At 29.1% G+C, this 18464-nt stretch overlaps 1 long non-coding RNA gene across 2 annotated transcripts; it reads left to right on the top strand.

Annotated features, from left to right (window-relative positions):
• Nucleotides 1–792: 792 nt before the first annotated feature.
• LOC114916081 (uncharacterized) lies at nt 793–11140 on the top strand. 2 transcript variants are annotated; one of them, XR_003804401.2, is made up of 4 exons: nt 936–1142; nt 6965–6999; nt 8400–8503; nt 10879–11140. It is a non-coding gene; the product is annotated as an uncharacterized LOC114916081 (long non-coding RNA). The 2 variants fall into 2 exon arrangements; XR_014432933.1 differs by lacking the exons at nt 6965–6999; nt 8400–8503 and having other exon boundaries at nt 793–1142.
• The last annotated feature ends 7324 nt before the right edge of the window (nt 11141–18464 follow it).

Genomic DNA, 18464 nt, shown 5'->3' with positions numbered 1-18464 from the left:
ATTAGGTGTAATAAGTAAATGTACTAATTAATATTTCTTTTATTTCATAATAAGTGTCACATCAAAAGAAAAAATGAGTTTCAAAATAAGTGTCATATTAGCTTTTTAATATAGTATTAATTACATTTTTTTCATTTATTTCTCTAATAATATTATGTAGAGAAAGGTTTTTGTATTGTTTCGTTTCTAGCAAAAAAGATTAATCATAAGGTTTATTTTGTAAAATTACTATTCTTTTTCATTTATTTTATTAGTTTTTCTTAATCTATGTAAAATAATCTAGAATGACATTTATTTTGGGATAGAGGGAGTACTAAATAAGATAAAATAATATTTAATATTTATATAGTTATAAACTAGGTGTGGTAAATGAATTCATTTATCCATCATCCATTTAATTCATCTACAAGCAAATTCATCTAATCTATTCATTAAAATAAAAATAAATAATGAATTGGGTCCAATTTATTCATTTAATTTAATGAATAATTAGGGATCCATCCACTACTTTTTCAAAGTTCATTAGATTGCAATATGAGATGTTTATTGAATTGAAATTTTAAAAGACTATTTTGACATAAATAAAAGTCTTGTAAATTTTAAAAGACTATATAAGAATATAATGATTTATAAAGAAAAGAAAGAAAAATAAAATAAAAAGTATTTTAATTTTAAAATATTACTTTTATGGATGGTTTGGATATTCATCCATGAAAAAAATTGTTAATGAATAGATTCAATGGATTTTTTTGCTAGATTAGATGAATTGGATTTTTATATGAATATTTATTTGTTCCATAAATGGTTAATGGATTTTTTATTCGATCCATTATGATTCGCCTAAAAAAAACTATCTGATTCATCCATTTGTCACCCCTATTATAAACTACATTAATAACTATGTTTGGAAAATTAAACCGGTCAATCCGACTAACAAAATCGACTAGATAGAAAACGAGTAAAAATAAGCCAAGAATTGGTCAAAAACTAGTTAACAATGTAACATCCTAGAAAAATCGAAATGAGAGGGATCTAGAGGTTGTACAAGTATGAGATTAAGATCAACTTGATATCATGTATACATCTCTTGATAGCCTGTATAGACCACACAATGTCATAGAAGGATAAGATGAAAAGAGAAGGTTTGTGAGTTATTCCTTGAGTGTTTAATCTTGAGACTTTATTCCTACATGTGATATGAAACATGGATCTTGAATTGAAAGTGATGTGTATAACATTATGTTGTGTGATGATGTTATGATGATGATATAGTGTTATATGATATATGAAATGAATGATGATGTGATGTAATATTGAGTTGTAATGAAGCATTCTATGATGAGATATGGTTGAGTTATGAAGAGTTATATTGAGATATCATTGATTCATTGTGATGAATGTTGTGATGATACATATATATTATGAAAATATTAATGATGAGATATGATTAATAAGTCTAGTGTTGTGGACTAGCACTCGAGGAGTTGAGAATGCATTTGTGTGGCGAGTTGATTGTTTAAGTTAATGCATATCATGCTTTGTTTCATGGGATAGTGTAAGTCTATGTCGATGGGATATGGCAAGTCATCTACTTGTGTCTCGAGGGATGTTATGGTGGGGAAACCTCTATCGAGAATGGGAGGCTACCATGGCCAGTTGTAACACTTCGACAAGACCCTGATAGACACCCCTAAATAAGATAGTTCAAGGGTATCTGATACGATTTCTATAACGTAGGACCAATACTATCAATTTTTTATCTAAGAACAAAGGAAAAAAGCTCTCATAGTAAGAAACTAAAAATATGATTAATATTCAAATCTGATTTGGATGCTTACAATATGCTCCTATTTATAGGCTAAGATAAACAACCTATCACTTACATGTAGTAACTTTCCACTAAACTCCACTACTAGGCATTAAAATCTCACTAGTTCCCACTAACATTTATTTTCCACTAGGAAGCCTAATGACACTCAAAACTGACCTAGGCAATATGAAAAGTCATCTTAACTTATTTAATTAAAATAAAATACAAAAATAAAAATAAAATTAAGAAAATAAACTTAAATAACTTTTAAGCCCAAAAGTTATGTAATTCATCCAAATAAAGTTCAACCCACTGTAGCATCTCTAGTAAATAGTGTTGGGCTGATTGGAATCTTTAATTTATTATTTTTAACTTATTTTGATCCTCTTCTAGTCATTGGGTCTTCCATTAATTGAAAATCATATTTTTAAATAATAGACCTTGACAGGTTCTTATCATTCCCTCCCTCGTCGATGTGATTTGTCCTTAAATCAAATTCGTCTTCTTGCTTTGTATATGGATCCATTGTCTCATTGAATTGCTTTACCCATAGAATCTTTATGTACAATTCTTCTTTATGCATCAAGACAAAATAATTTATAGGATTAGGTTGAAAAGAAGAAATAAATCCACAATGAGTTCTTTCAATAGTTTTAGAAATTTGCACTTTTGAAAATTTGAATTCATTTTCCTTTGATGCTTTGCATTCCTTCTGTGGAACAACTTCATCAAAACCTTCAATAGAGAATCATTACTTGTAAATAAAGGGTTAAAACATAAAACATTTCATTCTTCTCCTTCCTCTTTCTCCTTTTCTTTCAACTGATTTTTTCTCATCGTTATTTCTTTTATTCCTTCATTCTCAATTTCTTTTGATTTCTCACACTTTTTTTTCTCCTTTGGTTGTGTCTATTTGAAAACTCCTCTTTATAACTGTGGTGCCTGGGACTTCCAGATTTAGATGCAAATTCAAGATTATCTAATTTTGCATTTAGGAGTTGGAATTGTGTTTGAAACTCCTTCATCAATAACTTGAGATCAACATCCATTTTTTTTCTTGGATTAAAGAAGATAAAAAGGTAAATGATAGATAACACCTGATTCAAAAGCTAAAGCTCTCATACCAAATGATACAATTTCTATAATGTAGGACCGTCTTGACAACAGATAGAGAAAATAAAAGGAACTTGACCCTAATTGCGACCCGTAGATAGAACCAAAGTTATAAATAAAAAAAAGAAGTGTGACCCTAATCACGATTGCTGGTAGAACTAACACTATCCAGTTCTTATCCAAAAACAAAGGAAAAAGCTCTCATAATGAGAAACTCAAAGAATAATTAATATTCAAATCTAATTTGGATGCTTACAAGATGCTCCTATTTATAGGCTAAGATAAGCAACCTATCACTTACATGTAGTAACTTTCCACTAAACTCCATTAGGCATTAAAATCCCACTAGTTCCCACTAACATTTATTTTCCACTAAGAAGCCTGATGACACTCAAAACTGACCTAGACAATATGAAAAGCCATCTGAACTTATTTTAATTAAAATAAAATACAAAAATTACAATAAAATAATAAAATAAACTTAAATAACTTTTAAGTCCAAAATCTAAGTAATCCATCCAAATAAAGTCCAGTTCACTATAACATCTCTAGTAATTGGTGTTGGGCTGATTAGGTTCTTCATTTTTAACTCTTTTTTATTCTCTTCTAGTCATTGGGCCTTCCATCAATTGAAAATTATATTTTAAAATATTGGACCTTGACAGGTTTCTATCATTAAACTATTCAATTGGGTGGTCCTATTCATTACTCTTAGGTTATTATGTACACTCGATGATGATAATGAGGAGGGATCCATTTACTTCAAGAATAAGTCTATCTAGACTTATTCCACTCAATAACTCATGTTCTATGTCAAACTTTAATGATTCAACTGTTGAATTAAAAGTTCTTAGTGCATAAATCAATTTTGCAAATTTTTAAAAATTTTGAAACCATTTAATACTCCATTTGCTCCATTATCCTTTTTCTTGATGTTGATGAATTCTTGACTAATATTTTCTTTTAGAAACTAACAAAGGACAATTTTTATAAGGCATCGAAAGTAGGAACTGAACCATTACTCAGTGTTTCCATAAACAATTTGAATCTTGAAGGAAGACACGTGTAATATGAGATTTTCTTATAAGGGATTATGAACAAGCAAATCGTACTAGAATTAAGCAACAAAATCTGAGGAGCTTCATATGTTAAATAAGTATCTTGGATAAGGTTATCAAATTTTAAGGCTTCTACTCCACTCAAAGTGAAGGTTCCTCCTTTGGTTCTTTGATCTACTACGTTTTCTTCCACAATAAAACAATCATCTACTCCACAATGGTAGTGTGAAAGGGACCTCAATTGCTCTTCCAACTTCTTAACACAAGCTTTTGCATTTGGATTCCTATAGCCTATGTCACAGCCTATGAAGTACTAATCCACCCACACTTGCCCTTACTAGTTATATACTACCTTAATATATTGAGGTCGCACTAGCAATAAACAACAATAGCCAAAAGCAAAACAAGCATAGCGACACAATAACGTTACATTAAGTTAAACAACATTCTATATTACAGTTCTCAAAACATCAAAGGCGAAATGTTTGAGGAACAATTCCTCATAGATCACAAACAATAGAATAAACAAGCTACTCTAGCTTGTCACAACAAAAGACTCATCCATGAGAAAACATCTTCTTGAAATAAACTATAAATATTACAAACAAAAAATATGCAAGGGGTACTACAATTGGTCACAGGACACTTAAGGTGCAAAATGTATTAACGTGGATAGTCTTTATAAATTATATTAAGGCAATTAGAACACTTGATATAGAAAACAAACAAAAAAATCAAATCCTAAAAGAAAAAAAAATAAAGAAATAAACTTTGAGTCAAAAACATGATTCTCAAAAAGACATAAACCAAGCAACAACTATTCTCTAGTCCTAATGTCATACTAAACAAAATAAGATCCATAAAAGTAAAACCAAAACTTTGAGCTTCACCTCCCTCAAGCTCAACCTCATTCACCTTTTCAACTCTTGCATGGTGTTCAACCTAAACAAGAAAAACAATAGCTGCAAAAACACAAGAGGGGTGAGATTATATCTCAAACATGTATAAGCACTACATATGAAGAATAAAGTTAATATCCAAGCACAATGTGCAACATCATTCATGCCAAATCAAACATCGTACAATCATTCTTATTCAATACACCAACTAACATTCCTTAAGGGCTTGTACAAACTCATGCTCCTAATTTTATATGCTTGTGGTAACAATCTCTAAAATCATAGTGGTGCATGGTCACCTCCCATACTCGTTACAGGATCCCCCTCAAAACACCCCTAAGGCCAAGGTAGAAAATCATAAAGACCTCCTGCATAGATTCACTACCACCTCCAAATGAATTTATGCATGAATACATGGACTCCAAACAACTTCACCAGTCACAAACAATAATAATTCATATGTTTAGCACCAATGTCACTGTGTTGCCAAACCTCCATTTGGACTTCCCCAAAAGACAAAGCCCTACCTGGATTTTCTCATCTTTTCACCAACATCACCTTGAATATCCCAAACAGATCAAATGTTGCACTAATGTTCTTAAACAAATCAACACACACATCTCATAATGTTTTGTTATCACAACTCATCACACACATTACGCATAAGCACCTCATACCACGCATTACCATCATCTCACATATCATCATTCACCAACGTCTCAAGTATGGTACACACTATTCTTAAGTCAAACATCAACATTTCATATCACATCACTCATAACCATTTCGTATCACATACAAACACACAGTCCCAATCACAAAGTCTTACAAACATAATTTCACATCTTCATCATAACCCATTAATCACTCATCAACAAATATACCCTCTCACACTTAATTAATTATTGGCATTATTATTTCAAACCATTCTCAAGATTAAACACTTTAAGGATAAAACAACTTTATATTACAACTCATAAACTATTTCTTCTTATCTTAAGCTTCTAAGACATTGTGTGGTCAAAACATGTATTTAGTGTTATACTAGTGATATCATGTTGAACCCAATTTTATTGGAAAGATGAGACAATTATCTACAACTTCTATGTTAACCTTAAGAGTTGATTTTACAATCTACTATTTTTAAAAATTACAAAACCGCAATATTTAAGCCTAAATCTAACATTTTGACTTTCGCTCACTAATTTGATTATAACTTATGTTCTAGACCTTTTTTTTAAGTGATTCTAGTGCCATTAGAAAGATAAAATCCAAGGATACAACTTTTATGAATTCCACAAAACTTAATTTGGTAATTGAAGGCACCTTAGAAGGCTTACAAGTTACATGTGTTACAAATTGCACACAAAATGTGAGATTCATACTATAATTCACATAACTCGATCATTTCTTAATATTTTTATGTGATTCTTGAGTCTAAATTGTAGTTCCAAGTGCCTTTTTTCCATCCCAATAAATGGAAATCTATTTGTTTAATCACACAAAGAGAAATCACTTCAATATTGAGGCATATTCTTACAAAAAAAATTCAAATAACAAATTACTAACAATTATTAATAAAAATAGGTATTTAATCAACTTTTAAGACATTTTAAATGAAAAAAGAAGAAACAATAAGCTTCCATTACATATTTAAATGCATAACATTCAAATCATACAAAATCCCAAATTCATAAACAAAAACCTTAACCCTCAAAGAGGCAAACACATGACACATGGTAAATTCACATCACAGTTCATGAAATTCGTCATCAATCATAGATAAACCACAAAAACAATTCATATTAACAACTATCTCATCAACCGCATACAATAATAAATCCTAAGGAGGCTTACAGTCAAGGTCATCTCACTACCAATATCCATCGTATGCTCCCACACAGTGAGACAATCTCATTCCCTCTCTTGCCTTAGATAGTGATCTCCAATGCATAGGCATGATCTTCATCATTCTGAGGCTACTCCACGCGTTCCTCGAGGTTTTCCTGTATAAATACTTTTAAGAGTTTTCAAAAAACTAGCATGTAATCTGACCTACCTCGTATTGTTTCTCTTTTTAATAGGACTCTGTGTTGGGCTCAAGAATCTAAATCCAAAGGTTCCTCTCAAACCTAAACTTATCTCTATTTTATTTTATTTATTAAAAATACCCTTTGTTTATATTATAATCTCAATTAAATAAATTAATTAAATTTATATTATAAATATTATTAAAATGATTTATTTATTTTTATTTTTGAAAAAACACAATGTTACAAAATATGTTATGAATAGATTAATAAAAGTGTTAAAAGCAATAAAAAAGAAAAGTTAGAGAGTATTGTATTGTGATTTATCCTAATTCAGTCATTAATTATGATCTACATCCAATCCTTAAGTCACACATGAAAATTCTCAACTAATTGATTATAGTTTATAATGCAAGAAGACTTTTAGGCTTCAAAAACCCTCTTTGATAACCCAACATCAAAATCTGTGACATTCTCTACCTCTTATGACATAAATTAACATAAATACATGTGTTTGTGAAAGAAAAAAAAAGTCATGCAAAATTTTTAAAATAAAGTAATTTTTTAAGGTGGACAAATGATTCACATTATAAACTAAACGAGTAGTCCAATAATTAAATAAAAGATATTTGAAATTATAAATAATAAAGTTTGGCACTCCAAAGATCATACAAATGTTTATAAAACCAAACAACAAGAATATAAATAACATGAATATCTAATCAAAATATAACATAAAAACTTAGCTCATATGTCTCGTCCTATCAAAGCATAGTACTTAAGACTTTAAGTAAATTGAGGCCTAAGCCTATCCATCAATATCAACAAACAACAAGGCATAATCATATATAATTATTTGCAACGACAATTGTCCTCGTGTTATGCAGTATTCTCAACTCTAGTCTAATGCACTATGTATGTGGTGCCAAGTTCAAAATCTCAAATCGTTCAAAAGCTCATAGAATAGCCTAGGAGTAAATGATAGGCAACCCAATCGCACTATGGGTGTTCAAAATTATCACTCTATGCTAAGATGAAGTACACTAGAAGCTCATTAGGGATCTAAAATCTTATAAGATTGCCTTGGTGGGATCAACATGTGCCTAAACAAGGATCTCAAACTAAGTACCCCGTGAATAAATCTCAATTCAATGCCATATTTAAACCAATAAATTGGTATAAATAATTCAACAAATACAATGTATTAAGTCACTATGTAACACCCCAAGTTTTGTTAATAAATATTAATATTTTGTATTTATATTTGTATTAATTAAGCCAATTTTAAAAAATATTTTTAATTATTAGAATACATGGTTTTTAATTAATTATATATTTTATTTTAATTTTAAGGAAAGGAAACTGTAATCGTGGGTTAATTATTTTACTATAAGGGTTAAATGGGAGTTAAGAGTTAAGAAAAGGGTTACATCAATTTTCACTTTTACACTTCTCATATTTCTCTTCTTTTTACACTTGTGTTCTGAAGAACTGGGAGAACTAGAGGTCGTGGGAAATCACCCTGGAAATCCATGTCCCTCTTCTAGCTTCCACCGAGATAAGGGGGATGAGCAGTCTCACTCTAAGCATGAGGTATATGCTGGGTAGTGAAGATTAACCTCCAATCTTTCTCTATTTATGTGTCATATGAGGGGAAATTCCAAGTTGTTACTTGTATTGTGTTCCTATCTTCCATGTGGTTCTTTAGTGCTCTAATCAATGATATTAACATGTTTGTATGTTTGATTTCAAGTATCAAATGAAACTTGTAGATATTGAATTACCCATGGGTTCTTGTGGGAACCCTAGGGAACAAATGTGTTGGGTATATGAGTAGCAATTGGGATGTTTATGTTCAAGTGTGTAAATATTGGCTTGTAGATGTATGTAATTGACCTATATAATGCTTTTACCAAATGGAATCATTGAATTGAAGTATGTGTACATTTCGGTGCGTCTTAGCTTTCTATAGGATGATAAGTTTCTAATACGACATTAGGCGCCACCTTGGGCTTGTCGGGCATAATCATGGACGAGAACAAAGTTTGCTCTCTATGCCATCCGCGTTGGGCATAGGTTGGTTAATGTCAAATGTGGGAGCTCTAGGGGCTCCTTATGGTGTTTTTGTTGAGTGTGAGTTAGGTCATATTGAGTGTTGTCTGTCCTGAGAGCAATGTGTGCTATTTGGATGCCTAACACCAGACATGGGGTGGTTACCATCAGGCAACACCCTATAATTCATGACTTTTTGTTTGTACATTGATGTATCATTTATAAGTGTATTTCTTGTACTGTTTAATACTAATAACTAGTTGTGATGTGTGGACATGCTATTAACATTATTGTGAGCCAAACATGAGTTGAATGATGTTGCACCATTGGTATCTTAATGTGTATTGATCTTATGAGGGTCATATAATGAGAAGTCTACGTCGAGGCTTAGCCATAATTTGAACATGTGATGATCATGAAAGAATATGTAGTTGTGAGTGTGTATTGTGATAACACGATATGGCATTGAGCCTTGTGTGACAAACATCACATGCATAACTATTTTTGGATGGATATGATATGGAATACGCTACCAGGGAAGATTCTGCTTATGTAAAAGCTTGTAGATCCATAACCTTGGGGATAGTTGGGTTTAGGAGCCTCAGTTTCGCCTATCTATGTGCATGGGGTGTATCTTACATGACATTGTTATCCCGGCAAGCCCTGGTGTCACTAGTGGAAAAAAAGCTTTTAAAATCGGTTATTTTCAACTTTTAAAATTGGTTCCGTAACCGATTTTAAAATAGCTGATTTTAAAAGTTAGATTTTTAAAATCGATTAAATAACCGATTTTAAAAGTTAACTTTTAAGATCGGTTGTTTTATAACCGATCTTAAAAGTCTGGGCTTTGAAAAAATTAAACTGGAATGGACCATTCCAAAACTGGAACAGGCCATTCCAGGTTGTTAAAAAGGCCTAAAATTATAGTTTGGAACGGGTCATTCTAGCATAGTTTGGCATGAGTTAAAACCAATCCAGAACGGGTCGTTCTCCTTGTAGAACGGGTCGTTCTCCTTCCGTTCCAGATTTAAAATTTACCCAAAATGAACCTACAACGAAAATAAAAACACTAGAAGAGCATGACAAGACGAAAAGAGACACGAGAAGAGCATGAGAAGACGAAAACGAAAATGACAACAAAATTTACCTTTTAGGAGACTTTAGAAAATGAGAGCGCGAGAGAGTAAAAAAAGGAATGGAGGGAAAGATTAAAGAGAATGAGAATGGAGGTAAATATAAAAGGTTTCTAATGATACTTTTAAAATTAGTTATTTAAGAACCGATTTTTTATACTACATACAAAATCAGTTCCTAAATAACTGATTTTAAACATAACACTTTTAAAATCGGTTCTTAAATAACCGATTTTAAAAGTAGCACTTTTAAAATCGGTCATAAAATAACCGATCTTAAAAGTGTTCACATTATTTACAAAATTGCCACCGCGTGACTTTTAAGATCGGTCATCTTTTAACTGATCTTAAAATCTCGATTTTAAAACTAATTTTTGCACTAGTGTGTATCTCCTCCTAATGTAGAGTGCAATGATGATATGACCCGACATCATTTCCTAGACTACTTCATGTATTATCATATGGCAATGCAATGCAGTGTGATTTTTATTGGAGTCACATGCATTCCCATGGAATCCGTGTTCATTGCATTATGTGTGTGAAGTGAAATTGTGTGATGAATCATTAGTACTTTTGTTTTGGAATATATTATATTATTATATGTGTGATACCTTGTTATTGTGATAAAATTGTTTATACGATGTCTTGTTATTGCTATGTTCTAGTTACCTTATTGTTCTTGTTGTGTGTTTGATTATCCAACTATATCATGTACCATGAGTCAGAATGAGATATTTTTCACTCTCCATTTCTTGTGTTTGTTTTATGTGAATGTTGTTGTAGGTAAAACTCAATATGATGGTGATGATGTTGGAGATGAGGTATACACCTTACCTTGGGTTCATGCTATAATAGGATGTGACATCAAAGCTTAGTTAGGATTTGAATTCTGCTATATGTTCATGTTTAGGACGATTATTAGTCTCCGTTGTTATTAAATTTCAGTAAACATTAGGTTGGCATATTGTTTTCGATTAGTATGTAATGTGATATCTTTTCATTGGACATATGTTATTTCTATAGTTATGAATTCATTTCTATTCAACTTCTAAATAGTGTTTAGTATGACATGTGGGATAATGGGTGTCCTATACTATATTTAAGAGAGGTAAAGAAAAGAGAAGTTGGGTTGAAATGACATATTTCTCATGCTATCAACTTTTTCTTTTGTTTAGCTTATACCACCAATTATCACGTCAATAACTTTCCTTTTAACGAATTAGGTAATATTTATTTATTTTTATATATATAAAATGATGATTTTAAAATTTAAAGTTGAGTGAGGGTATTAGATTAAAATTTTAAAAGATTTTTTTTTAATTAAAAATTTATGTTATTCAACTAAGACTTTTAATTATATAAATAAATTTTATGATATTCAATCATCACTATCATAATTTTTTAAAAACTGTTAAATCCTAGTGATATTTAATTTAAAAAAAATCATTTAAACAAAGTCTTATATTTTAATGGCGAGAGTAGGAATGCATAGTTTATCACGTAGGCAAAGGAAGTAAATCACATTGCTTATTTTATGGATAACGTAATCGTAATGTTTGTGGCATTTTCCTTCTCAAAGTGTATCTACCCTCTTACTAAGAGATAGGGTAGAGTAGTTTGTTCACGGTAATTTTCCATTCACAAAAAATTAAGAAAAAAAATCTTATAGTATTTAAAAATAAGCTTAAATATATTTTTAGTTTCTTAAATTTAAGATAAATTTATTTTTAATTTTTTAAATTTTAAATTAGTCTTTTTAGTCTTTAAATTTTTAAAAAATATTATTTTATTTTTTATATTTAAATTTTGTTAGTAGATATGTCAAATATTATCACATAAAATTTACTTATTAATATCTTTATTAGTGAAAATATTACATTAAATTCAATTAATTCAATTAATGTTACATAATTGTCTCAATATATCACTTTCACATATATTATTGATGACTTAAAAAACTAAAATAAGATTTTGAAAATTACAAAAACTAAAATAACAGTTTTAAATTTGAGAGGTCAAAAATAATTTTATCCTAAATTTGAGAGATTAAAAACATATTTAAGCCTTAAAAATATATAGATTTTTATGAATTATTTTATAAGATGATTTTTGTGAATTTTTTTAGTAAAATTTATAAACACTAAATATGTCTAACAATCTTACTCAAACCTTTAAGATTTAGTATTTTTTTTTCCTTCATTTTCTTTGTTCTCTCTCGCCTTTTCCTCGTTATGCTTCTCTCTATTTTTTAGTTATGATATAAATATAAAATATTCACTACTAAAAATAATAATTAATTTTTGACGAAGATTGTGAACATACACAAAATGAGTATTTCTCTTCCAACACAATTTATTTCATAATCTGAATTTGAACCTTTAACAACTTGGTTAAAAAATACAAGTTGCTACAACTTTTACTGATCAATATTTATAACTTATAACTTATCTCCATTTATTCACTTTTTTCTTCTCTTCTCTCTCATCTCATCTCTTTTCTCCTTTTTCTTTTTCGTCTCTCTCCATTTTCTCTATTTTTTTTTCTATTATTTCTCTTATCTATCATCTCTATTAATAATATTTTATTTAAAAATTACTAATAATTATTTTGTATTTATTAATATTTAAAATTATTTTTGGATTACTAAAAAAATTTATAATAATATATAAATTAAAGTTTTATTATTATTATCAATTAAATTAACTATTTTTTTAATCTTAATAAATTAGGTAATTGAATGTTATATATATATATATATATATATATATATATATATATATATATATATATATATATATATATATATATATAAATGGAAGTAGTAATAAAATCGGAAGTATCAAGTATATATTTGTCTTAAATATTTGAGAGACTTTTATAACTCATTATAATCCAGTTTTTTCCTTCAAATATTAGCGAAGTTGAATATTAAAGCCTCGAATTCAAAATCATTCATCTGAATCAATTTCGTGTTAATTATGTCTGGTAGTATACATATTTAAGATGATTTATTTATTTAATTTCTATGAAAGAATAAATACAAGATTTTCACATTAAATGATGGTAAATTGGTAATCAAGTTCATCTTAATATTTTTTTTATTGGGAGAAGAGAAATAGGTAAAGAGAAATAAAGAAAATAAAAATAAATTAATTCTTATATATTAAACATCAAATCTTACATAAGAGTGCTTTTAGGAAAAAAAATTAATAAAAGGATTTTTTTTTAAAATTAACTTATTATTTAATTAAATGTTAAAATTTAAAAATAAATTATCAATAAATAAAAATATTACAATACAAGTTATTTATCATAAATATAAAATTTAATTTATATATTTAAATATAATATTTATTTATATATAAATTTTAATTATATATAATAAATATACATGTGTATTATATTGACTAAAATACTAATAATTAGAAATATGAGAAGAAAAAAAAGATAAAAATAAATTTGTTTAGCTTAAATAGATGGAGAGAAAAAAACTTATAATTAAAAAAATATATTATTTTACCGTTTCAAAAAATAACTACATAATACTTAGAATTATTGTTTTATTACGTGCAATCCCTTAAATTCAAACTTCATTCTATAAAAATTGTTGTATTCGAATACAAACAAACTCCTATTCGAATATAAAATTGCATACTTTACATTTAAATACAATAACTTTTCATTTTAATATCATAATTTTTTTATTAGAATATCATAATTTTTCATTTGAATAAGATCCACACCTTCATGCTTGTTAAACCATTTGAATCCACATTTGTATAACCCATTTCGAGTCTATTTAACTGCGAAAAAAATAAAAAGTAGATATAACCCAGACTGTTTTTTTAATATATTATTTTTTTTATGGATCATGATATATACACCTATTTTTTTTGTAAGTACACCCTCTTTTTATAAAAAAAAATATAATTAAATTTTTAAAATATCTTTAATTTTTATTTTTTTAATTTTTTAATTTTACACTCCTAACATTTAATTTAACACTCTTTTTTACATACCTTTTTCCCTTATTTTCACATGCACTCCCTTAATTTTTTTTCACCCCACCTATTTTGATAGGTAATTTTAATTCTTTTAGTTATACATTATTTTTTTTCCTTCCTCTTTCAATTTTTTCATTGATTTCACTACCCGCATAGTATTCTAAAATAGTAAAAATGTCTTTTTCATAACACTAAACTTAATGTTAAGGTTTTTGGAGGGGTGAAAATAAAGAAAGTGTTGGAAGAAAAAATGTGTGTCTAGTTTGATAGAAACTGTCGAAGAAGCTACACATACCTACAATGTTGTTGCCTACCAGTTCGATAATTTGGGTGCATGTGAAAAAGTGAAAGAGATGAGAAAATAAGAGAGTAAAATAAAATTCAAGAGAATTAAAACTACCCATTGAAATAAGTGATGAATTAGAGGAAGATAAGATGGTGCATGTGAAAACCGGAAAAAAGAAAGAAGAAGCTGTGTGAAAAGAAAAAATAGTAAATTTAAAGTTAGAGATGTAAAATTAAAAATTTAAAGAATAAAAAAAAATTATAGATATTTTAGAATTTTTTTGAAAAAAAAAATAAAGGAGGTGTACTTAATTAAAAGAAGGAGGTGTATATATCATTATCCTTTTTTATTTATTTAAATAACTTGAGCCCATTATTATTTATGTAAATAACTTGTTTTTGAAGCCTAGGTGAGAAATCGGTTACTAGGTAACCGATTTCTCAAAGGGTTTTTTAAAATAAAAATTCAAAAAACCCTTTGAGAAATCGATTACCCAGTAACCGATTTCTCTATTGGACTTTTTATTTCTTCGTTTTTTGGTTTTTTTTCTTTCAGATTTTTGGGCTTTTTTTTCGTTTTTTGTTTTTTTTTCTTCATATTTTTGAATTTATTTTTTCATTTTTCTCCAGATTTTTCAGAATTTATAAAAAATTTATAATTAAAATTAATTTAATTTATTTATTAGAATATAAAAAATATATTTATTATTTGAATTCAAATATTTTTTAAAATATTGGTTTTTTTAAAACAAAATATCTAAATAAATGTAAAAAAATAAAGTATAAAAAATATATAAGTAATATAATAAAGGAATATAATTTAAAAAATTAATATAATTTAAACAAATTTATTTTATTAAAAAAGAAATATAATTAAAAATTAGAGATAATTTAATTTAAAATTCACAAATAAAATATATATTAAAATAGATATTATAATAATGAAATTATATTTTTTAAATATACAAAATTTAATATTATTATTTAGTAAATCATTTGTTAAAATTATACATATGTTAATTAAGAATGTCATTGATTTACTTGCGTCAGAAATCAAATGCTTTAGTGATAAGTGTCATTGATGTAGTGTGTCATTGATGCAGTGTGTCATTGATGCAGTGTGTCATTGATGAGTGTGTCATTGATGTAGTGTGTCATTGATGTAATGTGTCATTGATGCGGTGATTAGGGTTTCAGAGTGTAATTGATGCAGTGTTTAGGGTTCAAGAGTGTAATTGATTAAACCCTATCTCCACCTTCTATTTAAATGACACAATTCTTGGGTTCAAATGTAGAGTGTAATTGAGTCAAGTATTCTTTTTTCCGTGTGTTATTCTTTGTCTACAACAATGTCTTCCTCTTCTTTCTGTGTGTTAGTCTTTTCCAATGGTGAAATCACTCAAACAAATGAAGGGGATACTTTTGTATCCTCTAACCCAATGTTTTTATCAGTTAGTTCATGTATCACACTTGATGCGTTGAAAGCTAAGATCCAAAGAAAACTCAACTTACCACAACCACATTCAGTTGATCAACTTTACTTTCGATATCCACAAGTGGTAGGCGGAGGAATGCTTAATTTCTGAGCTATCAAGCTTACCGATGATGAAGACGTTCATGGTATGATTCAAATGGTTCGTGGCCTTAAACTTCGTACTTCTACTCAACTATATGTGGATCTCACACCAATAAATTCTTCCTATGAAAACCAACCTTCTTCATATGAAAATCAACCTTCTTTCTATGAAAACCAACCTTCTTCATATGAAAACCAACCTTTTTCCTATGAAAACCAACCTTCTTCATATGAAAACCAACCATTTTATTATCAAAACCAACCTTCGTTAGACGAATTTCATACGCATGGATCCTTTACCAACCTCCTTACATTTGGAGTCCCACAAGAAGAAGAAGAAGAAGAAGAAGAAGAAGGAGTCCCTGAAGTTGGAATTCCTGAAGAAGAAGTTGGTTCTTTCAGTGAGGGCGAAGATGATGAAAGACTCCAACAAGACAATGAACAAGATCGTCTTCTACAACAACCTCAGCACGTAAGCACATTCAGTTTCCCATCACACATGCATAATGTTGATTTACAAAAAGATTTCACCGACCCAGAGTATAGACATGCACTTGACCATGTTGACGTCAAGTACACTCCTGACAGCCTATTTGAAGGCAGAGTGGATTTTATTACTAGAAGCCAAAAATGGGAGGTTCGTAAGCTATCAGGTGAACATTCTTGTTCATCCCCTATTATCACACAAGATCATGTCAACCTTGGCTATGTATATATTAGCAAAAGTATTCTTGCTTTGGTGGAGACTGATTTATCAATTTCAATTCCAACAATAATAGCACACATCAAAAGTGCTAAAGGGTACACAATCTCATACCGCAAAGCATGGATGGCAAAGCAAAAGGCAATTGAAGACTTACATGGCAACAATCTTACCATGATTTACCCAAGTTGCTCAATGCCATGACAATATTTCTTAATAGATTTGTTGTTGAGAAGCAAACAAGGCCACTATACAACCAACAAGGTGAAATTGTTCATGATTATGTTCAATTCCATAGAGTATTTTGGACATTTAAACCTTGTATTCATGGGTTCAAATACTGTAAGCCCATTGTTCAAGTTGATGGCACATTCTTGTATGGAAAATACAAAGGAACTCTCCTTGTGGTAGTGGCTCAAGACAGTAACAATAAAATCTTTCCAATTGCCTTTGCAATTGTTGAGGGTGAAACAGCAGATGCATAGTTTTTCTTTCTACATTATCTCAAAAGACATGTTTGCCCCAAGATGGCTTTTGCTTAATTTCTGACAGGCACGAGTCAATAAAAAATGTCTACGCTAGACAAGGCAGTGGTTGGACAACGGAGAATTCAGTGCATGTGTTTTGTATTCGCCATATTGCCCAAAACTTCATGAGACATTTCAAGAATGCATAACGAAAAAAATTAATCATCAACATGGGTATCTACTTCTTATCATTAATTATTTTTATTTGTTTGACCATATTTTGACAATTCTAAATTGTTCATTTTTTGTTAATCTCATTTCACAGCTTATGGGATGACTGAGCCAAGATTCAATTACTACTACAACACACTGAAGAGCGAACCAGAAACCGAAGGTATAATTGAATGGCTCAACACCATACCAAAAGAACAATGGACTCTTGCATGGGACGATGGAGACACATGACTACCAACTTGGCTGAGGCAATTAATTCCATTTTTAAAAAAATAAGAAATTTGCCAATTTATGCAATTATCATGTCGACTTATAAGAGATGTAATGCCTTATTCATCTAAAGGGGGAAGGAAGTCGATGCTAAACATAGGCTGACCAACTTTATACTAAAATAATCAATAGGGCCATGAGAGATACATAATCAAAGACTAATAGTCATCATGTCCTTGAATTTGATCGTCACAGTACACGTTTTCTGGTACAAGAGACCATTAACCCAAGGGAAACACAACCAACTAGAAATTTCACGGTTAGACTATATGACAATTGGTGTGACTGTGGAAAATTCCAAAAGCTACACATGTCATGCTCCTATGTTGTTGCTGCATGTAAGCATGTTCACCACATTACAAATCTTGCATAGATCAGGTATACACATTACAGTATGTTTCAAATGTGTATAACGAATTATTTGGTGAACTACCCAATGAATCTTATTGATCGGATTGTGAAGAACTGTAAATCATATCAAATCTGGAAAAGATTAGAAATAAAAAAGGTCGTCCAAAGTCATCCAGAATACGCACTGAAATGGATATGTTTGAACCAGGACAACTAAAAAGATGTTATCTATGTAGGAATGTAGGTCACTCCAAAAAAAAATATTTTTACTGTCAAGAGAGTTCAAGTCAACAAACTTAAATTGATAATCAAATGTTATGTTTTTCAAAAATTTCATGTTCTGTAATTTCATGTTTTTAAAATGTTGTACTTTGTTTTTACCATTTCTAATATTTAATATAAAAATATTGTCATTTATTTAAAATTTTATTTAATTATTAAATTTTATTCTTTAAAAATTATTTAATTTAAATAATAAA

Source organism: Cajanus cajan, chromosome 4 (genome assembly GCF_000230855.2).
Source record: "Cajanus cajan strain Asha chromosome 4, NIPB_CcT2T_4, whole genome shotgun sequence".
Taxonomy (NCBI): domain Eukaryota; kingdom Viridiplantae; phylum Streptophyta; class Magnoliopsida; order Fabales; family Fabaceae; genus Cajanus; species Cajanus cajan.
The sequence above is the reverse complement of the archived record's forward strand: the minus strand, read 5'-3'. Positions and strand labels throughout refer to the sequence as shown.